Source organism: Elephas maximus, chromosome 1 (genome assembly GCF_024166365.1).
Source record: "Elephas maximus indicus isolate mEleMax1 chromosome 1, mEleMax1 primary haplotype, whole genome shotgun sequence".
Taxonomy (NCBI): Eukaryota; Metazoa; Chordata; class Mammalia; order Proboscidea; family Elephantidae; genus Elephas; species Elephas maximus.
This window is the reverse complement of record NC_064819.1, coordinates 39,841,446-39,867,617: the sequence shown is the minus strand read 5'-3', so window position 1 is coordinate 39,867,617 and position 26,172 is coordinate 39,841,446.

The window sequence follows — 26,172 nt, the reverse complement described above, 5'->3', positions numbered from 1 at the left end:
ACACAGTACAGATTTGAAATCCAGGAAACTAATGAAAGTACAGCCTCATTAAAGCGGTGCAGATTGTACTGTGGGGATTCACAAGCAAGGAAAAGGAGAGCCCAAATGTGCACTTGGGGAAGTGCACATGAAAGTTGCAGTGGTGCAGCGGAATGTTAATGTGTTTTGCTGAAAGCAGAGGCAGGAGGGCGCTAAGACCTGGGTCCATAGAGCAGCCACAGGATCTATCCATCAGCCAAGGTAAGAAACACACATCAAATAAGCAGCCCACAGGGAATGAGCTGGCTCCCAACCCAGCAGGCGCTGTGGGCCTGTGCATGAAGGCCATACAACACCATCTGTTGCCTTGGGAAAGCCAAATCTCAAATCTTCCACCAATGGCCAGGGAGAAAATTCCAAACCAACAGTCAGCCAGAGTGAAGGCCATGCCCCACTGCCACAGACATATGTGGAGAAACCAACCCCAGTGCTGTAGTCACCTCAGGAAGGCTGCACCCCAGTGCACAGGTCTCAGTTGTTGTTGTCAAGTGCCCTCGAGTGGGTTCCGACTCGTAGCAACCCTATATACAACAGAATGGTACTGTGCCATCCTCATAATCATTACGCTTGAGTCCATTGTTGCAGCCACTGTTGATCCATCTCATAGAAAGTCTTTCTCTTTTCTGCTGACTCTCTACTTTACCAAGCATGATGTCCTTCTCCAGGGACTAATCTCTCCTGATAACATATTCAAAGTACGTGAGATGCAGTCTCACCATCCTTGCTTCTAAGGAGCATTCGGGCAGTACTTCCTCCAAGGCAGATTTGTTCATTCTTTTGGCAGTCCATGGTATATTCAATATTCTTGGCCAATACCACAATTTAAAGACATCAATTCTTTTTCCATCTTCTTTAGTCATTGCCCAGCTTTCACATGCATATGAGGTGATTGAAAACACCATGGCTTGGGTCAGGCACACTTTAGTCTTCAAGGTGATATCTTTGCTTTTGAACACTAAAAGAGGTCTTTTGCAGCATATTTGCCCAAGGCAATGCATCTTTTGATTTCCTGACTGCTGCTTTCATGGGTGTTGATTGTGGATCCAAGTAAAATGAAATCCTTGACAACTTCAATCTTTTTTCCATTTATCACGATGTTGCTTATTGGTCCAGTTATGAGGATTTTTGTTTCCTTTATGTTGAAGTCTAATCCATACTTAGACTTTGATCTTCATCAGTAAGTGCTTCAACTCCACTTTCAGCAAGCAATGTTGTGTCATCTGCATAATGCAGGTTGTTAGTGAGTCTTCCTCCAATCCTGATGCCCCATTTTTCTTCATATGGTCTAGCTTCTCAGTCCAGATCTCAGAGGGAAGCCCATAACCTAGTAATGTCAGTCATCACAGGGACTGCCCACCAAAAAACTACAGGAGATTCTAAGAGCCAGCACCAGAGACTTAAAATTTTCCAAAATACTTAAAATCTGTGGTACAAGATTAGAACCTTATATCAACAAAAGAAACACCTGAGGCCCCACCACAGAAAATGGGACAGGGCACACATCTCCGGAATGGCTGAGACAGTGCTGAAAAACTCAAAGGGCCAGAATGCCTTCAGGGGAAGAAGGCAGAAATAAAAGGAAAAAAAAAATCCCTGGAAATAGAGAAGATTCTGAGTTCCAGATTATCACAGCCAAATGCCCCACATTCAACAAAAAAATTATAAAATATATAAGACCACAAGAGAAGATGGCCCAATCAAAACAAAACCGTGAAGAAGCAGATATTAGTCCCTATGAAGGCCAGGTTAATGGGAAAAATAGAGGACATACAAACAACGTTAAATATGTTAAAGGCAGCAAAGGACACACAGAAAACAAACTAATGGAGATCAGGAAACAAAGCGATAAACTCAATAAAGAGATGGAAAACATTTAAAGAGAAAATTGGAACTGAAGAATAAAATAACTGAATTGGAAAATGCAGAAGATATCATCAACAACAGATTTGAGCACACAGAAGACATAATAAGCAAACTAAAAGACAGGGTAACTGACCTCATGAAGTCTCAAGAAAAACAAGAGAGAAGAACAAAGAAAAGCAAACAAACCAAGTAATTGTGGGACTCCAACATTAGGATTTTTGGAAATCCAGGCAACAGGATACTAAAAAAGGCATTGAATGAATATTCCAAGAGATAATGACAGAGAATTTCCCAGACCTGAAAAGGAATTGAGCCTGCAAATCCAGGAAGGTAGGTGAACTCCAAGCAGAAGGAATATAAAGAGGTATACATGGCTATACACAGCAATAAAATTCTTGAAAACCAAAGAGAGGGAGGAAGTCCTGAAAGCAGCAAGAGACAAGTACATTATAACATATTAAGGGTCCTTCATGAGAATTAGTGTGGATTTCTCCTCAGAAATCCCAGAGGCCAGAGGACAATGGAGTGATACATATAAAGTATTAAAGGAAAACAATGTCAACCAAGAATTCTTTACCCATCAAAGCTGTCATGCAAAAATAAGGGGGAAATCAAGACAGTCCCAAATAAACAAAAGCTGTGGGAATTTGTTACTACCAGACCTGCTTTACATGTATTACTTAAGGGAGTTTTTCATATGAAAAGGAAAGAACACTAGACAAATACTCAAATCTTCACATTGGGTGGGGGGAGAGAGAGAGAGAGAGAGAGGGAGAGATCTTCAATAAAGGTAATGGTATGGACAAATATAATGGCCAAGAATACGCTATTTCCAGAGAGTAAACTGTAGTGAGGCTCCACAAGCAATACAACATCAAGTGTGTAAAAAATAAGTACGAAACAAACCTATCAGATACAGGATGTATAATGATGTAACTGAAGACTGAACAACAGAAATGGAGAAGGGAGGAGTAAAACAGGAAGAGTTTTAGTATGTTAATGTTGTATGGTATTTGTTTGCATGTTAAATGTTGGCAACAAATTGAAATATGTTGGCGCAACTGTAAGTTGTTCAATATAATATTTGTGGTAACCACTAGGAAAAATACTTAGAAAAATACACAGAAGGGAAGAAATAAAAAAGACTCAACACAAAAAAGCAAGCAAACACAAAAAATAAAGTATGGGAATAGTGAGACATAGGAGATACAAGACACACAAAAAACAATTAACAACATGAATGAAGTAGGTCTTTTGTTCTCAGTAATTACCTCAAATGTAACCCTAACTCTCTATTCAAAAAGTAGAGAGTGACAGAATAGATAAAAAAATATGATCTATCTTTATGTTGTCTACAGGAGACATACCCTAGGCCCAAATATACAGACTGAAAGAAAAGAATGGAAAAGAATATTCCCTGCAACTCATAAGCAAAAAAGAGCAAGGGTGGCCATACTAATATTAGATAAAATGGACTTTAAATCAAAATCTATTGTAAGAGATTAAGAAGGATATTACATAATAATAATAGAGTCAAGTCATTAAGAACACACAGCAATTATAAATATATATGCACCTAACATCAGTGCTCCAAAATATATAAAACAAATACTGACTGGTATGAAAGGAGTAATAGACAACTCCACGATAATATTTGGGGACTTCAATACATCACTTTCAATTCTGGACAGAATATCTGAAAAGATTAGTAAAGATACAGAAGACTGAAACACCAACTTAAACCAATTTGACCTAATGGGCATATATAGAACACTGTACCCATCATCAGAACAATATACATTTTTCTCCTGTGCATGGGGATCATTTTCCAGAATAGAACATAATCTAGGCCATAAAACAAGTCTTGACAAGTTTAAAAAGACTGAAATTATACATAGTATCTTCTCTGACCACAAAGAAATAATATCAGAAATTAATAGCAGAAGCAAAATTAGAAAACACAAAAATTCATGGAAATTAAACAATGCACTATTAAACAACCATTGGGTCAAGGAAGAAATCAAGAGTGAAATGAAAAAAATAAGTGGAAATAAATGAAAACATGTCATACCAGAACTTATGGGTCACAGTGAAGGCAGTCCTCAGAGGAAATTTTATACAATAAGCATCTATATTAAAGAATAAGAAAAGTCTCAAATAAATATTCTAACTCTACAACATAAGGAACTAGAAAAATAAGAGGAAATTAAACCTAAATCTACTAAGAAAACAATAAAAATGAGAGCAGAAATAAATGAAATAGAGAAAAGAAAAACAATATAGAGAACCAACAAATCCAGAAGCTGGCTCTTTGAAAAGATCAATAAAACTGACAAATCACTAGCTAGGCTGACAAAAAAAAAAAAAAAAGCATAGAGAGAAGATGTAAATAACCAAAATAAATGAAAGCGGAAACATTGCAACTCACAGAAGAGACGTAAAAAGGATCATAACAGAATAGTATGGATGTAAAAAGAATCATAACAGAATAGTATGAATGAACACAGAACTCCAACAAACTTGATAACTTTGATGAAGACCATAACAAATGAAGAGACTGAAGCATCAATAAAAAACTGCCCAACAAAGCCCGGGAACTGACAGCTTCTCTGCGGAATTTCACCGATCATTTACAGAATTGACACCAATCCTGTTCAAACTCTTCCAAAAAGTAAAGGAGGAAGGAATACTCCCAAATTCCTTCTATGAAGCCAGTGCTACCCTGATACCAAAGCCAGACAAAGACACCACAAGAAAAGTATACTACAGACTACTCTATTTTTACACAAATAATGAGTACCTTCGCATTTGTTTGCCAGCCATGCTCTTCCCCACTAGGTATTTTTCTAAGTGTGCTATGCTAATTTTCTTACAGCAACATGTGGAAGAGGATTGGCATGGCAGCACTTGTGAGGGTACCTCATGGGGGGAGGGCGTAGCCGGCAAACGAACATAGAAGGTGGGCATTATTTTCGTAAAAATATGGTAATATCCCTCATGAATACAGGTGCCAAAATTCTCAACAAAATACTAACAAACAGAATTCAACAGCATATTAAAAGAATTAAACATCATGATCAAGTGGGATTTATTCCAGAAGTGCAAGGTGAGTTGAGCATTAGAAAATCAGTCAATGTAATACATACATTAATAAAACAAAGAAAAACAACCACATGATTATCTCAATTGATGCAGAAAGGCATTTGATAAAATCTAGCACCCTTTCTTAATAAAAACTCTCAACAAATAGGAATAAAAGGGACATTCCTCAACATGATTAAGGGCAGCTATGAAAAGCCAACAGCCAACATTATACTCAATGGAGAAAGACTAAGAGCTTTCCAGTTGAAAACGGGAATAGAACAAGGGTGTCTGCTCTCACCATTCCTGTTCAACACTGTATTGGAAGTCCTACCCAGACTAATATGGCAAGAAAAAGCAATAGAAGTTATCCAAATTGGAAAGGAAAAGGTAAAACTATCTCTATTTGCAGATGACATGGTCCTATATACAGAAAATCTCAAAGAATCCACTAAAAAGCTTCTAGAACGAATAGAGGAATTTAGCAATGTTGCAGGATATAAGGTCAACACAAAAAAATTAGTCGTTTCTATACACCAGCAATGAGAAATAGGAAAAGGAGATTAAGAAGAAAAAAAAAAAAAAACAACTCTATTCACAATAACATCTAAGAGAATAAAATATCTAGGAATAAATTTACCTAGGGATGTGAAAGACTTAAACAATGAAAATTATAAAACACTGCTGAAAGAGAATAAAGAAGGCCTAATAGATGGAAAGACATTTCAAGCTCATGGATTGGAAAACTTAACATAGCCAAGATGTCAATACTATCCAAAGCAATCTACAGATACAATGCAATCCAGATCAAAATTCCAACATCATTCTTTACAGAAATGGAAACACTAACCCACAGTTATATATGGAAAGACAAGGGACCCTGAAGCCAAAGAAATTTTGAAGAAGAAAAAAAGAGGCCTCACATTTCCTGACCTCAAAACATACTACAGAGCTACAGTAAAGAAACCAGCCTAATTCTGGTTTAATGATAGACACATAGACCAATGGAAAAGAATTTAAAACCCAGAAATAAATCCAATCATCTACAGTCAATTGATTTTTAACAAAGAAGCTACATCCATTTAAAGGGGGAGGCATAGTGTCTTCAAAAAATGGTCCTGGCAAAGGTGAATTTCCACATGCAGAAAAATGAAGCAAGATCCATACCTCATGTCATACACAAAAACTAATTCAAAATGGATCAACGACCTGAATGTTAAATCTAAAACCGTAAATTTCTTGGAATATAGGAGTAAAAAAGTTATGAGACATAACTTTTTTCAACAATAGATTATGAAACATAACAACTTCTGCACAAGTAACCAAAAACAAAATAGGTAACTGGAACTTCATAAAAATCAAATACTTATGTTCATCAAAAGACTGTCAAAAGAGTAAAAAGACAACCTACAGACTGGTCAACATCATTAGCCATCAGAGGAATGCAAATTAAAACTGCAATGAAACGCCACGTCAGTCACACTAAGTTAAGACAAAAAACAGAAAACGGGGGCCAAGATGGCTGACTAGGTAAAAGCCACCTCGGATCCCTCTTGTAACAAAGACTTGGAAAAACAAGTGAATCGATCACATACATGACAATCTATGAACCCTGACCATCAAACACAGAACTAAAAAGTTGACCTGAGTGACTGGTGAGCGAAAAACTGCACCCTGAACCAGCGACCGCTTCTGGAACCAGCAACCCGCTCCATAGCCTTGAGCCCTCGCGGTTCCCTGCTGTCGAGTGGCGGGGCTGATAGCAGCTTGCTGAGGCGGGGCAGGCATGGGACACAGGCCTAACCCCTAGCCCCCTGGGGTAACCTCCATAGAGACTCAGCCAGAGCAAGCAGGCTGCACACTGATGCGGCTAATGAGAGAATGAACAATCAACCACGGGGAAGCAGCAACGGTTTTCGGAGCCTGGAGCCAGCGTCCCAGTCAGAAAACCTTGGCACCGGGCTTTGGACTGGGCGCAGGGGCTCTGAGTACGGCATCCTGAGATGGCGCAAACACGGGACACAGCCCTAGCCCCCTGAAGTGACCTCAGGGGAAGCCCAGCCAGTGCACGCAGGCAGCACAGCGACGCAGCTGACAGGAGGAGAAGTCACCAGGAGGCAGCAACTGGTTTTGAAGACTGAGTGCGGTGTCCCAGCCGGGGAACCGTGGCGCTGGGCATTGGACTGGGAGCGGAGGAACTGCCAGGGCTTCTGAGACAGCACAAGCACATGACGCGGGCCTGACCCTCGGGGGGCAATCTCAACCCAGCCAACGCACACAGGCTACACGCCCCTCGAGAATCTCAGATAAAACAGTCCTCACCAAGGAAGATTAGTAACTTTGTCTATATTCCTGGGTGCTACTCTTTCCTATCTATCTGATCCCTCTCCTCCCCTTCCCAGGCGGCTTCATTATCATTGGAATTTCCTGGCCCAGAGAGTATTTTTTGTTTCTTTGTTTTGTCTTTTCCTAACCCATTCTCCTGGCCTGAGAGAAGCAGCTACAAAAAATCCAGGGAACAAGAATCCTTTCCTGACTTCGCAAAATTGGACTAAAAATACAGAACCAGCTCCAGCCAAACATATGAGATCCACAGTCTTGGGCTTTCATCCCTACAGACAACAAGGTGGCTATTATAATGCAAAGGCAATTTTGATAGTGATCTGACTATAATTGTTTAGCAGATTACTGGAAAGACAAGTTTTCCAGGTCTGATATCTCTACCTATTAAACAGAGCCCTCAATGACCCACAATGGGGAACTGAGGGCTGAAGCTCCACCCAAACGACCTAGCCTCCTGCCACAGGGGTCTCAGGATAGTGACACCTACCAATCTGTAGAGGTACATGCATCGGGTGCCTAAGGTATGGCTGCAGAGCCCATCCACGAAAGTGCTTTAGGAATAGAGACACACCTACCTCACTGGCACTTGGGGGAAGGCTGTCAGCATCCTGCCCACCCTGGAATGTGTCCCCCTGCTGCTACAAGAATCTCGTGCACACAGCTATCACCACTACTCCTCTAAGCGGATAGGTGACAGTCTACCACACACACTGGGTGACCCAAAATCAGATTCTACTCAAGAATAGTGAATGGAACCCTAGGCCTATATATCTGGTAACGGCCCAAACCAGCTGGTAAGAGGACATAAGTGATTCAAAGGCTACATAAATCAAGACAGCACAATCTGGTAGCCTATCTACGTATATTGAAAGAAAACAAAAAAAGACTCAGTGAGCAAATATAAAATAAATCACCACAATATCTTATAGATGGCTCGGAGACAGCAGTTGATATAAAACCACATAAAGAAGCAGACCATGATTACTTCTACAACTCCCCAAATAAAAGAATCAAAATCTTTCCCAAATGAAGATACAATCCTGGAACTGCCGGATGCAGAATATAAAAAACTAATTTACAGAATGCTTCAAGACATCAGGGATGACCTCAGAAATGAAATAAGGAAATCTACAGAAAAAGTCAAGGAACACACTGATAAAGCAGTTGAAGAAATCCAAAAGATAAATAGTAAAATTACAGAATTAGACAACTCAACAGGAAGTCAGAGGAGCAGAATCGAGCAATTGGAACGCAGAGTGGGGGAGGTGGAGGGTAAAGCAATTGACACCAATATAGTTGAAGAAAAATCAGATAAAAGAATTAAAAAAAAATGAAGAAACCCTAAGAATCATGAGGGACTCTATCAAGAAGAATAACTTGCGTGTGATTGGAGTTCCAGAACAGGGAGGGATAACAGAAAATACAGAGAGAATAGTTGAAGATCTGTTGGCAGAAAACTTCCCTGACATCACGAAAGACGAAAGGATATCTATCCAAGATGCTCATCGAACCCCATATAAGATTGATCCAAAAAGAAAATCACCAAGACATATTATCATCAAACTTGCCAAAACCAAAGATAAACAGAAAATTTTAAAAGCAGCCAGGGATAAAAGAGAGGTCTCCTACAGAGGAGAATCAATAAGAATAAGTTTAGACTACTCAGCAGAAACCATGCAGTCAAGAAGGCAATGGGATGACATATACAGAGCACTGAAGGAGAAAAACTGCCAGCCAAGGATCATATATCCAGCAAAACTCTCTCTGAAATATGAAGGCAAAATTAAAACATTTACAGATAAACACAAGCTTAGAGAATTTGCAAAAACCAAACCAAAGCTACAAGAAATACTAAAGGAAATTGTTTAGTCAGAAAATCAATAATATCAGATAACAACACAACACAAAGTCACAGAACAGAACCTTCTGATATCAACTCAAATAAGGAAATCACAAAAACAAATTAAGATTAATTTCAAAAAGAAAAAAATGCTCAAAACAGGGAATCATTGAAGTCATTATGTAAAAGATCACAATAATCAAAAAGAGGGACTAAATACAGGTGGCATAGAACTGCCATATGGAGAGGAAAACAAGGTGATAGAGGACAATACAAGTTAGGATTTTACTTAGAAAAACAGGGGTAAATATTAAGGTAACCACAAAGAGGTCTAACAATTGCATAACTCAAAATAAAAACCAAGAAAAACATAACGACTCAGCAAACATAAAGTCAAATACTATGAAAAAGAGGAACACACAATTTACAAAGAAAAACATCTCAGCACAAAAAAGTAAGTGGAAAAGTGAAATTGTCAACAACACACACAAAAAGGCATCAAAATGACAGCACTGAACAAACACTTATCTATATTTACACTGAATGTAAACAGACTAAATGCACCAATAAAGAGACAGAGAGTCTCAGACTGGATACAGAAACACGATCCATCTATATGCTGCCTACAAGAGACACACCCTAGACTTAGAGACACAAATAAACTAAAACTAAAGGATGGAAAAAAACATATCAAGCAAACAACAATCAAAAAAGAGCAGGAGTACCAATATTAATTTCTGACAAAATAGACTTTAAAGTTAAATCCACAACAAAGGATAAAGAAGGACACTACATAATGATTAAAGGGAGAATTGACCAGGAAGATATAACCATCTTAAATATTTATGCACCCAAAGACAGGGCTGCGAGATACATAAAACAAACGTTAACAGAACTGAAAAGTGAGATAGACACCTCCACAATTACAATAGGAGACTTCAACACACCACTTTCAGAGAAGGATAGGACTTCCAGTAAGAAGCTCAATAGAGACACGGGAGACCTAATTGCTACAATCAACCAACTTGACCTCAGAGACCTATGCATAAGACTCCACCCAACACCTGCAAAGTATACTTTTTTTTCTAGTGCACATGGAACATTCTATAGACTAGATCACATATTAGGTCATAAAACAAACCTTTGCAGAATCCAAAACATCAAAATATTACAAAGCATCTTCTCAGAGCACAAGGCCATAAAAGTGGGAATCAATAACAGAAAAATCAGGGAAAAGAAATCAAATACTTGGAAACTGAACAATACCCTGCTGAAAAAAGACTGCGTTATAGAAGACATTAAGGTAGAAAAAAGAAATTCATAGAATGCAATGAGAATGAAAACACTTCCTATCAAAACCTCTGGGACACAGCAAAAGCAGTGCTCAGAGGTCAATTTATATCGATAAATGCACACATACAAAAAGAAGAAAGGGCCAAAATCAGAGAACTGTCCCTACAACTTGAACACATAGAAAGCGAACAACAAAAGAATCCATCAGGCACCAGAAGAAAACAAATAATAAAAATTAGAGCTGAACTAAATGAAACAGAGAATGGAAAACAATTGAAAGAATTAAAACAGCCAAAAGCTGGTTCTTTGAAAAAATGAACAAAATTGATAAACCAGTGGCCGGACTGACTAAAGAAATACAAGAAAGGAAACAAATAACCTGAATAAGAGACGAGATGGGCCATATCACAACAGACCCAGCTGAAATAAAAAGAATCATATCAGATTATTATGAAAAATTGTATTCTAACAAATTTGCAAACCTAGAAGAAATGGATGAATTCCTAGAAAAACACTACCTACCTAAACTAACACATTCAGAAGTAGAACAACTAAATAGACCCATAACAAAAAAAGAGATAGAAAAGGAAATCAAAAAACTCCCAACAAAAAAAAGCCCTGGCCAGGATGGCTTCACTGCAGAGTTCTACCAACCTTTCAGAGAAGAGTTAAGACCACTAAAGGTATTTCAAAGCATAGAAAATGATGGAATACTACCTAACTCATTCTATGAACCCACCATATCCCTGATACCAAAACCAGGTAAAGACACCACAAAAAAAAGAAAATTACAGACCTATATCCCTCATGAACATGGATGCAAAAATCCTCAACAAAATTCTTGCCAAGAGAATTCAACAACATATCAAAAAAATAATCCACCATGACCAAGTGGGATTTATACCAGGTATGCAAGGCTGGTTTAATATTAGAAAAACCATTAATGTAATCCACCATATAAATAAAAAAAAAAAAGACAAAAACCACATGATGTTAGCAATTGATGCAGAAAAGGCATTTGACAAAGTCCAACACACATGCATGATAAAAACTCTCAGCAAAATAGGAGTTCAAGGAAAATTCCTCAACATAATAAAGGGCATCTATACAAAGCCAATAGCCAACATCATTCTAAATGGAGAGAGCCTGCAAGCATTTTCCTTGAGAACGGGAACCAGACAAGGATGCCCTTTATTACCACTCTTTATTCAACATTGTGCTAGAGGTCCTAGCCAGAGCAATTAGGCTAGACAAATAAATAAGGGGCATCCAGATTGGCAAGGAAGAAGTAAAATTATCTCTATTTGCAGATGACATGATCTTATACACAGAAAACCCTAAGGAATCCTCCAGAAAACTACTGAAACAAATAGAAGAGTTCGGCAGAGTCTCAGGTTACAAGACAAACATACAAAAATCACTTGGATTCCTCTACATCAACAAAAAGAACATCGAAGAGGAAATCACCAAATCAATACCATTCACAGTAGCCCCCAAGAAGATAAAATACTTAGGAATAAATCTTACCAAAGATGTAAAAGACCTATACAAAGAAAACTACAAAGCACAAGTGCAAGAAATTAAAAGGGACCAACATAAGTGAAAAAATATACCTTGCTTATGATAGGAAGACTTAACATAGTAAAAATGTCTATTCTACCAAAAGCCATCTATACATACAATGCACTTCCGATCCAAATTCCAATGACGTTTTTTAATGTGATGGAGAAACAAATCACCAACTTCATATGGAAGGGAAAGAAGCCCTGGATAAGTAAAGCATTACCGAAAAAGAAGAAGAAAGTGGGAGGCCTCACTCTACCTGATTCTTGAACCTATTATACAGCCACAGTAGTCAAAACAGCTTGGTACTGTACAACAACAGGCACATAGGCCAGTGGAACAGAATTGAGAACCCAGATATAAATCCATCCACATATGAGCAGCTGATATTTGACAAAGGCCCAGTGTCAGTTAATTTGGGAAAAGATAGTCTTTTTAACAAATGGTGCTGGCATAACTGGATATCCATTTGCAAAAAAATGAAACAGGACCCATACCTCACACCATGCGCAAAAACTAACTCCAAGTGGATCGAAGACCTAAACATAAAGACTAAAATGATAAAGATCATGGAAGAAAAAATAGGGACAACGTTAGGAGCCCTAATACAAGGCATAAACAGAATACAAAACATTACCAAAAATGACGAAGAGAAACCAGATAACTGGGAGCTCCTAAAAATGAAACACCTATGCTCATCTAAAGACTTCACCAAAAGAGTAAAAAGACTAACTACAGACTGAGAAAAAATTTTCAGCTATGACATCTCCTACCAGCGCTTGATCTCTAAAATCTATATGATTCTGTTAAAACTCAACCACAAAAAGACAAACAACGCAATCAACAAGTGGGCAAAGGATATGAACACGCACTTCAGTAAAGAAGATATTCAGGCAGCTAACGGACACATGAGAAAATGCTGTCGATCATTAGCCATTAGAGAAATGCAAATTAAAACTACGATGAGATTCCATCTCACTCCAACAAGGCTGGCATTAATCCAAAAAACACAAAATAGGAAATGTTGGAGGGGCTGCAGAGAGATTGGAACTCTTATACACTGCTGGTGGGAATGTAAAATGGTACAACCACTTTGGAAATCTATCTGGCGTTTTCTTAAAAAGTTAGAAATAGAACTACCATACAACCCAGAAATCCCACTCCTCGGAATATACCCTAAAGAAATAAGAGCCTTCACACGAACGGATATATGCACACCCATGTTTATTACAGCTCTGTTTACAATAGCAAAAAGCTGGAAGCAACCAAGGTGTCCATCAACGGATGAATGGTTAAATAAATTGTGGTATATTCACACAATGGAATACTACGCATTGATAAAGAACAGTGACGAATCTGTGAAACATTTCATAACATGGAGGAACCTGGAAGGCATTATGCTGAGTGAAATTAGTCAGATGCAAAAGGACAAATATTGTATAAGACCACTATTATAAGTTCTTGAGAAATAGTATAAACTGAGAAGAACACATTCTTTTGTTGTTACAAGACGGGGGAGGGAGGGAGGGTGGGAGAGGGTTATTTACTGATTAGTTAGTAGATAACAACTACTTTAGTTGAAGGGAAGGACAATACTCAATACAGGGAAGGTCAGCTCAACTGGACTGGACCAAAAGCAAAGAAGTTTCCGGGATAAACTGAATGCTTCAAAGGTCAGTGGAGGAAGAGCGGGGGTTTGGGGACTATGGCTTAAGGGGACTTCTATGTCAATTGGCTTAATAAACTCTATTATGAAAACATTCTGCATTCCACTTTGAATTGCGGCATCTGGGGTCTTAAATGTTAACAAGCGGCCATCTAAGATGCATCAATTGGTCTCAACCCTCCTGGATCAAAGGAGAATGAAGAACACCAAGGTCACACGATAACTATCAGCCCAAGAGACAGAAAGGGCCACATGAACTAGAGACTTACATCATCCTGAGACCAGAAGAACTAGATGGTGCCCGGCCACAACCGATGACTGCCCTGACAGGGAGCACAACAGAGAACCCCTGAGGGAACAGGAGAACAGTGGGATGCAGATCCCACATTCTCAGAAAAAGACCAGACTTAATGGTCTGACTGAGACTAGAAGAATCCCGGCGGTCATGATCCCCAAACCTTCTGTTGGCCCAGGAGAGGAACCAATCCCAAAGACTACTTATCAGACATGGATGGGACTGGACAATGGGTTGTAGAGAGATGCCGATGAAGAATGAGCTACTTGTATCAGGTGGACACTTGAGACTGTATAGGCATCTCCTGTCTGGAGGGGAGATAGGAAGGTAGAGAGGGTTAGAAACTGGCAAAACAGTCACAAAAGGAGAGACCAGAAGAAGGAAGCGGGCTGACTTATTAGGTGTAGAGTAAATGGGAGTATGTAGTAAGATGTATATAAGCTTATATGTGACAGACTGACTTGACTTGTAAACTTTCACTTAAAGCACAATAAAAATTATTTTTAAAAAAGGGGGGGGGACCCAGAAGACAGGGTGGGATCAAGATGGCAGAGTCGTGAGATGCTTCCTGTGAGCCCTCTTACAACAAAAACCTGAGAAAATAAGTGGATTGATTACATATGACAAGCTAGGAGCCCTGAACATCAAAGGCAAAGTTGAGGAATTGGACTGAGTGGCAGGGGGAGGGAGAAACAGTTCAGAAGCAGCAAGATGTTGCCACACCTGACTGAGCAGGAACCAGCAATCTGCAGGCCGATTCCGCTGGCGTGAGTGCCATCAGGCAAGCAGTGGCATTCAGGAAGTGTTTGACCCCTCGAGAGAGAACGAGTGGAAGAGAGTCTGCTTAACCCTCCTGGACAAGCGAGAAGTGGCCCTCAAACAGCAAATAGATAAGTAACCATGTTTAACCTACCTGTCTGATCCAAAAATACCCCTTCAGAAAAAACCTCTCTCTCACTTACCTGCTCCCTTCCTGCTCTACACTGGGTCCCAGCCAGCTGCATCCCCTGGGCTGTAAGAAGGACCCTGCACTCGCCCTCAGCCATTCTCCCAGACTTGGAGAGGGAACAAATTAATGAACAGGGGAAAAAATAATCTGCCAGCTCCCCTAAACCAGGAACTGAGGGCAGAAACTGCTTCTTTGCCTAGGCACAGGCATAAGGGGCCCACGGATTTTGAATGTCTTTCAATTTTGCATTTCAAAAGCGTATGCCCTCATTAGCACAGTACAACAGGGTATATACCTGTGTCTAACTTTAGCTGTTTCAGCTACATGGTAGAGAGGCAGGTTCCTGACATTTGACACCACACTACCTATTAAGCAGGGTCCTCACCTACACACAATAGGGGCCTGAGAACTGGTGGCTCCACCCATGACACCTAGCCACCTGCGACAGGGTTACACGAATAAATGGTTATTCCCAGTCTTTACAGCCAACAGCACTGGGTGCCATAGTCTGGCTGGAAACCCACGCACCTATGCTCTCTAGGGAACAGGGACGTGGTTTCCTCACAGACACTCAGGGGTGGTTGTCAGCTCCCTGCCTTGCTCAGTGTGTGACTCCCTACTGCAGCCAGATACCCATGCTAACACCAATCACCCCTGCTCATCTAGGATTATAAGTGAGAGCTTGCACCACACACTTGGTAACTGACTACATGGACACCTGAGAAGAATCTGTACAAGAAAAGTGAACAGACTCCTGGGCTAACATACCTAGTAAAAGCTCTAACGACCTGGCAAACAGGATGTTAGAGCTTCAAGGCACCAATAATCAAACTAGTCCACTCAAGCAGCCTATTTGGGCATACCAAGACAAAAGAAAACAAGAAGCTAGGACACAGTAAGCAAACATAAAATAAACAAATATAATAACTTATTGATGGCTCAGAGACAACAGTCAATCACAAATAAAATAAAAAGGCAGATCACTATGGCTTCAGCAAGTTCCCAACACTAGGCTCACGAAATCTTCCTGATGAACTTTCTGGAATTACTGGAGGTAGAATACAAAAGATTAATATACAGAACTCTTCAAGAGATCAGGGAGGGGATCAGGCAAAACACAGAAGAAGCCAAGCAGCACACTGACAGTGCATTACAGGAAGTTAAGCAGATTAGAAAAGAGCATAGTGACAAACTTAATAGGCTACAAGAAGCCATAGAGAGACAGCAAACAGAAATTCAGAAGATTAATAATAAAATTTCAGAAGTAGACAATTCAATAGAGAGTGATAGGAGCAGAATTGAGGCGATGGAGATAAGAATTAGTGAGACTGAAGATAAAACACTCGGCACCAACATATATGAGGAAAAATCAAATAAAAGAACTTAAAGAAATGAAGAAACCCTAAGAATTATATGGGACTCTATCAAGAGGAATAACCTGACTGACTAGAGTACCAGAACGGGGGTGTGTAACAGAAAATACAGAGAAAATCATTGAAGATTTGTTGGCAAAAAACTTCCCTGATATCATGAAAGATGAAAAGATATATCTAAGATGTGCATCGAACCCCTCACAGGGTAGATTTCAAAAGAAAGTCACCAAGACATATTACAACTGAACTTGCCAAAACCAAAGATAAAGAGAGAACCTTAAGAGTGGCTAGGGATAAATGAAAAGTCACCTACAAAGGAGAGTGAATAAGATGAAATTCAGACTGCTCGGCAGTAACCATGCAGGCAAGAAGGCAATGGGATGACATATATAATGCCTTGAAGGAAAAAAATTGCCAGCCAAGGATTATATATCCAGCAAAACTGTCTCTGAAATATGATGGCAAAATTAGGACATTTCCAGACAAACAGAAGTTTAGGGAATTTGCAAAATCCAAACCAAAAGTATAAGAAATACTAAAGGGAGTCCTTCAGTAAGAAAGTCAGTAACATCAGATAACAACCAAAAATTAGAACATGGGATAGAGCAACCAGATACCAACACAGACAGAGAAATCACGAAAATAAATCAAAGCTAAAATGCTCAAAACAGGGAAACAGAGACGTCATTATGTAAAAGATGACAACATTAAAACAAAAGAGAGGGACTAAAAAATGTAGTCATAGATCTTTCATATGGGGAGGAAGTGAAGGCGATATGAAGAAATAAAAAATTGGTGTACACTTAGAAACATAGGGGTAGATATTAAAGTAACCACAAAGGAAACTAACAATCCTACACATCAAAATAAAAAACAAGAAAAACATAAAGACTCAGCAAATATAAAATCAACAGCAATGAAAAGAGGGAAAAAAAAATATATATAAAGAAAAGCGACTCAGCACAGAAAATTAAGTGGAACAAAGAAACGGTCAACCACACACACAAAAAAGAACATCAAAATGACAGCACTAAACTCATACTTATCAATAATTATGCTGAATGTAAATGGACTAAATGCACAAAAAAGAGACAGAGAGTGGCAGAATGGATTAAAAAACACGATCCGTCTATATGCTGCCTACAACAGACACACCTTAGACTTAAAAATACAAACAGTCAAAGGATATAAAAAAATAATATCAAGCAAACAACAATCAAAAAAGAGGAGTGGCAATATTAATTTCTAACAAAATAGATTTTAAAGTAAAATCCACCACAAAGGATGAGGAAGGATGCTATATAATGATTAAAGGGTCAGTATGCCAGGAAGACATAACCATAATAAATATTTATGCACCCAATGACAGGGCTCCAAAATACATAAAAAAAACTTTAACAGTGTTGAAAAGAGAGATAGACAGCTCCACAATAATAGTAGGAGAGTTCAACACACCACTTTCTGTGAAGGACAGAACATCCAGAAAGAAGTTCAATGAAGACATGGAAAATCTAAATGCCACAATCAACCAACTTGACCTCAGAGGCATATACAAAACACTCCACTCAACAGCAGCCAAGTATACTGTCTTTTCCAATGCACATGGAATAGACCACATATTAGGTCATAAAGCAAGCCTTAATAGAACCCAAAACATCGAAATATTACAAAGCAACTTTTCTGACTATAAAGCCATAAAAGCAGAAATCAATAACAGAAAAAGCAAGGAAAAAAATCATGGGGAATGAACAGCACGCTGATAAAAAACTATTGGGTTATAGAAGAAAGTAAGGGTGGAATAAAGAAATTCATAGAATCAAATGAGAACGAAAACACATCTTACCAGAACCTTTGGGACACAGCAAAAGCAGTACTCAGAGGTCAATTTATAGCAATAAATACGCACATCCAAAAAGAAGAATGGGCCAAAATCAAAACATTAACCCCACAACTTTAACAAATAGAGAACAGCAAAAGAGCCCTTGGGCACCAGAAGAAAGCAAATAATAAAAATCAGAGCAGAATTAAATGAAATAGAGAATAGAAAAACAATTGAAAGAGTTAATTAGACTAAAAGATCAATAAAATCAATAAACCAATGGCCAAACTGACAAAAAAGAGAAGAACCAAATAAATGGAATAAGAAAGGAGATGGGCAATATCACAAGAGATCCAACTGAAATTAAAAGAATCATGACAGCATACAGCATACTATGAAAAGTTGTACTCAAATTTGAAAACCTAGAGAAAAAGGACAAATTTCTAGGAACACACTATGTACCTAAACTAACACAAACAGAAGTGGAACAACTAAATAAACCCATAACAAAAGAAGAGATTGAAAAGGTAATTAAAAAAAAAAAAAATCAAAAAACTACCAACCAAAAAAAGCCCTGGCCTGCATGGCCTCACTGGAGAATTCTACCAAACTTTCAGAGAAGAGTTAGTACCACTACTACTAAAGGTATTTCAGAGCATAGAAAAGGATGGAATACTCCCAAACTCATTCTAGGAAGCCAGCATAACTCTGATACCAAAACCACAAAAAAAAAAATGAAAATTACAGACCCAATGATAAAGAACAATGATGACTCCGTGAAACATCTCATAACATGGAGGAATCTGGAGTGCATTATGCTGAGTGAAATTTGCCAGTCACAAAAGTACAATTATTGTATGAGACCTTTATTATAAGAATTCAAGAAAAGGTTCAAATACAGAAGAAAATATTCTTTGATGGTTATGAGGGTGGGGAGGGAGAGAGAGGGGTATTTGCTTAATTAGATAGTAGACAAGAATTATTTTAGGTGAAGGGAAGGACAACACACAATATTGGGGAAGTCAGCATAACTGGAATAATCCAAAAGCTAAGAAGTTTCCTGGGCACAACCAAACACTTTGAGGGACAGAGGAGCAGGGGTGGGGGTCTTGGGAGACCATGGTTTTAGGGGATATCTAGGTCATCTGGCATAACAAAGTGTATTAAGAAAATGTTCTGCATCCCACTTTGGTGAGTGGTGTCTGGGGTCTTAAAAGCTAGCAAATGGCCATCTAAGATGCATCCAATTGTCTCAACCCACCTGGAGCAAAGGAGAATGAAGAACACCAAAGAAACAAGGAAACTATGAGCCCAAGAGGCAGAAAGGGCCACATAACCCAGCGACTCCATCAGCCGGAGACCGGAAAAAGTAGATGGTACCCGGCTACCACGACAGGGAACACAACAGAGAATCCCTGATGGAGCAGGAGAAATGTGGGATGTAGACCTCAACTTCTAATAAAAAGCCCAGAATAAATGGTCTGATTGAGACTGGAAGGACCCCAGAGATCATGGCCCCTGGACTCTCTGTTAACTCAAAACAAAAACCATTCCCGAAGCCAGTGCTTCAGACAAAGATTAGACTGGATTATAAGACACAAAATGATACCGGTGAGGAGCGTACTTTTTAGCTCAAGTATTTTTTTTAGACGCATGATACTATGTGGGCAGCTGGGCAGCTCCTGTCTGGAGGTGAGATCAGAAGGCAGGGGGGGACAGGAACTGGCTGAATGGACACGGGAAATACAGGGTGGAGAGAAGGAGTGTACTGTCTCATTGCAAGGAGAGCAACTAGGTTCATATAACAATGTGTGTATAAGTTTTTGTATGAGAAACTGACCTGAATTGTAAACTTTCGCTTAAAAACAATTAAAAAAATGGAAAATAACAGATGTTGAAGAGATACGAGGAAATTGGAATCCTTGTCTGCTGCTGGTGGAAATGCAAAATGGAATAGTTGTTGTGGAAAACAGTCTGTTAGCTCCTCCAAAACTAAAAATAAAACCCATTGTCACGGAGTTGATTCTGAGTCATAGCAACCCTATAGGACAGAGCAGAACTGCCCTATAGGGATTCCAAGGAGCGCCTGGTGGGTTCAAACTTCGACCTTTTGGTTGGCAGTCATAGCTCTTAACCAATGTACCACCAGGGTTTACAAAACTAAAAATAGAACTACAATATGACCCAACAATTGCATTCCTAGGTATATACCCTAGGGATCTAATAGAAGTCACAAGAACAGACATACACACATCCTCTACAGTTTATCTTCCCACAGAGGCCAGGATGAAGTTTTAAAACACAGGTACAGTCTTATTGTCTCCCATCTTACAACCCTCTAATGGCTGCCCATTGCAATTAGAATAAAATAAAACCTAACATGGCCAACAACGCAGTATATCCTCTAGATCTTGCCAAATCTCTTCATTTCCTCTACGGCTCTGCCTGTACATTCATCCATCTTATTCTACCTTTGCAGTAGCTGTTTTCCCTATTTGGGATGTTATTCTACCTGCATTGGTAGCTCCTCATCTTCCATACCCCAGGTGAAATGTTACTTTCACTGTCCACTTCTCTGACCTTTCTGTCAAAAATGCCATCCCGTTACTCTTTTTCATAATCTTCACAGTGTCTTTCACTATCTCAAATCCTCTGAATGGTTTATCTATGTGTTAAGTATCTCCACCCACCAGAATATAAGCCCAATGTAGTTAAAGATCTCTTCTTGTTTATTCACCACCGAATTTTGGGTGCCTGGTGCTCATTAACTATTTATTGAACAGCTCATTACCTATGTATTGAACAAATCTATGAATGAATAAATTCCTCTTCTTTTGAGTGGCAAACTGTCCAACTCACATGTCATGAATGCTCTGAAATTCTCCTCCTCATAATGTGTTTGGCTTTCAGTTTGTTTCTTCCTTCCTAGCATAATTGCGGTTTCTTCAGAGCCTGCACCCTTGATGAGCATCCTCTTCAGCTTTCTCCAGTTCCCCAACATATGACGTGCCTTAAAGGGAAGTTCTAACTCTGATTCTGTTCCTGCTCTGGTCCCTGAGACAGATTAATTGAACACAGTACGAAGGAAAGCTTGATTAAGGCAGACACAAGACTAATATGAAGACTATTTAAATAATCCAGCAAAGAGGTAATGAACACCTGAACTAGGACATGCAGTTGGCAAAGAGGGAATGGATTCAAGAGATATTATAGCAGTGGAATCTATTGACTACGAGTGGGAATAGGATGGGAGGGACAGGTGAAGGAGCATCAATGACAATTTCAAAAATTACATGATTTGTTTTTCTTTATTGTTATTACAGATTTATTTAGGTAGCATATTAATATCAACCATGTTATAATCATTTTAGAGGGCAAGAAAACTTTTTATTACTCGAAAAGCAAAATCTATAGATTGGTTTTAGGACATAGACTGCTGGAACTTCCAAATTATACTCACAAATCTCTTCATGCCAACTTGTAATTGTGCAGGTTTGTCAGTCTGCATCCTTATGTGTAAGCAACAGAACTTCACTGATGATGCTCAATCCTTATTGTAATGATAGAGCAGGCATGAGAAGTCCCTCAGGTCTTACAGCAGTGCCAACCTGGAGGCGAAGGGTTTGAGGAGCTCACGCTTGCAGTAACCCATATAGGACAGGCAAGCAGGGTCTGGACCCTTGTTGATGGGATCCTTGTGAGTAGCCACCTTCGCTAGCTCACCTCCTTTTCCTCCACCATTCCCTCAGCCAGGCTCTGGCCTCACCCAAACACTCAAACCACTCCTGTTCCTCTCCGTCACCAGATTCATGTTACTTCACTTCTTGGTGGGAATTAACGGAGCTGACCACTCCTTCCTTCTGGAAGCACCATTTCTCTTAGCTTCTTGGAAAATGCACTGGCTCCTTTTTACCCCCTTTTCTGGCTCTTCCTTTTCCTAACCCCTCAGTGTTTGCAATCTCACTAGGACCATAACTTCAAAGATTAAATTTATGTCTCCAGCTCTGACTGTTCCCCTTGAGCTCCAGATTGGTATCTCTAACTTAACACTTCCGCTTAGAAGTCTATAAACATCTTAAGCTTAACATTTCAAAAATAGATTTCTCGGTATTTCCCCCAGAGCCTACTCGTCCTCCAGTCTTCTCATCTCAGGAAATGGAACCAAATTCTCCTAGTTGCTTAAGTCACTAATAGTAATGATAATAATATTTGCTAACACATATACTTGGAAACCCTGATGACGTAGTAAATAAGTGCTACGGCAGCTAACCAAAAGGTTGGCAGTTCAAATCAACCAGGTGCTCCTTGGAAACTCTTTGCGGCAGTTCTACTCTGTCCTATAGGGTTGCAATGAGTCAGAATCGACTTGATGGCAACGGGGTTTTTTTTTTTTTTTTTTTAAACATATATTTACTGGAAGCCAAATTCTGTTTTGAACACTTTATGTATATTAACCCATTTAATTCTTACAAGACTCCTATGAAAAAGATACTATTATTATTTCCATTTTACAGATGAGAATAACTTGCCTAAGTTTGTACAGTTTGTGAGTGGCAAAGACAGGATTTGAACAAGTGTAGACTTGGTCCAAAGTCTTCATGTTAATCACCGCATCCTAACATTTTATCTTTTTTTCTCACCTTTCTCACATTCATCAGTAAGTCCCCTCAGTTCTACCTACACCCCTCCCACTGCCTCTGCTTCTACTCTATTCCAATCATGTCTAGGCTACTGCAGAGCTCCTCTCAGCCTTGTGCCCTACAATTAGATCTTCATAAGCACGTGATGTTTCTCTCCTGCTCGCAACCTCCAGAGGCTTCCCATCAGTCTCATACCACCATCTTAATCCTTACCACACATCCTAGATGGTCTTGCAGGACCTGATTCCCACATACTTCAACCTCAGTTTCCACCACTTTTTACAGCTCTCACTTGGCTATAGCCACTGACCCTTTAGAACTTCCTTGACCAAGTTCATTTATACCTTAGGGCCTGTGTTAAGTCATCTAGTGCTGCTATAACAGAAATAGCACAAGTGGATGGCTTTAACAAAGAGAAGTTTATTTTCTCACAGTAAAGTGGGCTAAAAGCCCAAATTCAGGGCATCAGTTCTGGAGGAAAGCTTTGTTTCTGTCAGCTCTGGAGGAAGGTCCTTGTCCTCAATCTTCCCATGGTCAAAGAGCTTCTCAGGCACAGGGATCCCAGGTATGAAGCCTGGTGCTGCCTTCTTGGTGGTATGAGGTCCCCAACTCTTTTATCTCTTGAGATAAAAGGTGGTGCAGGTCACACCCCAGGGAAACTCCCTTTACACTGGATCAGGGATGTGACCTGGATAAGGGTGGTGTTACAATCCCATTCTAATCCTCTTTAACATAAAATTACAATCACATAATGGAGGACAACCACAGAATACTGGAAATTGTGGCCTAACCAAGTTGACCCAGATTTTTGGGGGACACAATTCAATCCATGTCAGGGCCTTTGCAATAGCTGTTCATTTCTGCTTAGAGTACTTTTCCCCTGACATTTTCACAGCTCATTCCCTCACTTCATTCCAGTCTCTTCTCCAATGTTTTCCCTGAGCCCTTCATGTAAAACAGGCCCCAGTCTGTCTCCTTACCTTGATTTTAGTTTCTTGGTAAAATGTATCACCATCTGATATTACATTAAATATTTTTTGTTAGTTGTGACTGCCTCACACTATAATGTATTATGGGGGGTAAGGGGGATCTTTGTTTTGCTATGGCTTTATCGCTAGAGTCTAGAGCTATTGTCAGATATGTATTGGAACTCAATAAACTTTTACTGATAAACGAATTAATGGGGTATTAGCACTCAGGAACTCTGCTTATTTTAAGGGTTCACATTTTCTATGTTAGGCTTTCTTTTTGCTTAAATTTCTTAGAAAAGTTTCTTTGGTACACTGAAGGAGCACACTCAAGGGACATGTTCAAACTCTTCCCTTACCCCAGACTCACCCTGCACTCATTCTGTGGTTAGGCTATGAAGGCTCTAAGTCTGCCACACTTGGCTTACTCCTGAATAACCTTCTCCTCCCAGGCAAATCCCATGTTCCCTTTTGTGTGGTAAGAATTAGCTAACGATAATAATTATCATGGCAACTTTACAACTAGGATAAAGAGAATTCATGCAGAAGATGTTGCCTCTTAGAATTATACTAGGATAAACTATTAAAAAGCACAAACACAAGAAAAAGCTTTGGCCAAAAACAGTCAAAAGGTAACAAGACCATGAGAAACACTTTACAGGACTCCCAACTACTATTTTGTCTCCTTTCAGCCATGAAGATCATACTTTGGTGGCCATTTTTCACTGAAGGCGCAGGGTGTGCGATTGAGTTTCACAAGCAATTATGGGCACGGGTAAACATGCTTGACTGATTAATGATAACAGCTCTTAAAACACCACAGACCTTTCCAGTGCCCAGAAGTGTTTATTTTTTTATACTAAATTAAATTCATTTTCTCTCTCATTCCCTCTAAGGAAAATGGTGACAAACTTAAGTTTGGAGCGGACTGTTACATTGAAGATGGCCATGTGCCACAACCTCAAAATAGGCCATGGTCTGGGTTTGTGTTTCAGTAGAAGGAGGGTGTAAGGGAGGAGATTTAAGGGCAATGAAGCAAAGGGAAGCTTTCAAACACTAGACTGGGGTGCATTTAGTGCTCTGCTAACCGCCTTGCACAGAGAATAGCCATTTTGATGTGCTAAATACAGTTACAGTAATAATAAATTAAGAATTTATCCTATTGTAGTACATATTTATGGAAGGAAAGGAGAAGGAAACAAAGACTTAAGGAGCACCTGTGATGTGCCAGGTACCATCTAGCACTTTACATATGCTAACTCATTTCACCACAATTATCTCCACAAGGCACATTAGAACACTGAAGCTTACAGTGGTTACTTGCCCAAGGCAAGAAATGGAAGAACAGGGATTTAAGCACAAGTCTTTTGGATTTCAAAGCCCACTTTCCAATTTTTCATACTTAGCCACACTACCTCGAATAATGAGAGCAGCAACAGATACTTATTTATTAATCATGTTTATATAAATCATTCCGGCCATTTTTGTTAGTAAATTTGTTACCTCTTAAAAAAGAAAAAAAAAACCAAAACTCTGTTAGACTAGACAGTCACAGCATCCTTACTGTTGTTTTTTCATGTGACCGCAACCCTGGTGATTCCCACCAGCTGCATATTAGGTAGTGGAGACATGCTCTCAAATAAGCATGGCCTCCCAATCAATGGTTTTCACTGGTTCCTAAATATCACAGCTCTGTGATGAAGAAATGTACATAGAGGGCCCTGGAGTGAGCTGGATGGCCGAGGAATTTGGATTGTTGTGGGTATCATTTAAAAACACTGAGCTGATATAAAGCATTGGGTCGTAAATCAATTTCACAAGACAATTACACATTGCTTTTTTAAAGTTTTAGTCACAAACGGATTTTTAAAGGCACACAGGAAAAAATATAACAGCTGTGAAGTACACGCTTCAAGAAAAGAGACGTTTGACTTGCTAACGATCTATGTGATGCTGTTCAGGAAAGGCAGTTATAAATGCTGGCCCATCCTGAAGACAATTCTGGTGAAAGACACAGAGTTCCTTGACTTCATAATGTGTGCATATTTTCTATGTAAGTAACAGTGGGAAAGGCCAACATATTTACTCTTATTTTTTACCAAGTATTTGGTGCATGCTCATTTCTGTCAGGAACTATGCTAAGTTTCAGGATAAAAGCTCTGTAAAACAGGACTTGAGTAGCTCAGTGTTCAGAGTAGAGAAGATGGATAGGAAGGCAGAGAAATCATCCTCCTACATGGTTAAGGTCAAAATATCAGCAAAATGCTACAAGAGATCAAAGAAAGAGGTAGCCACTTGTGTGGTAATTTCAGAGCAATGTCCTCTTTCATACAAACAAAAAAACCTAAAACAGCTCTCGTCCTTATCTAGTAAATGTAATTTTACAGTTAGTGATTAAACTCGACTTAAAGTTTTGTGCTTTTATTAAAAGGCAGATGTT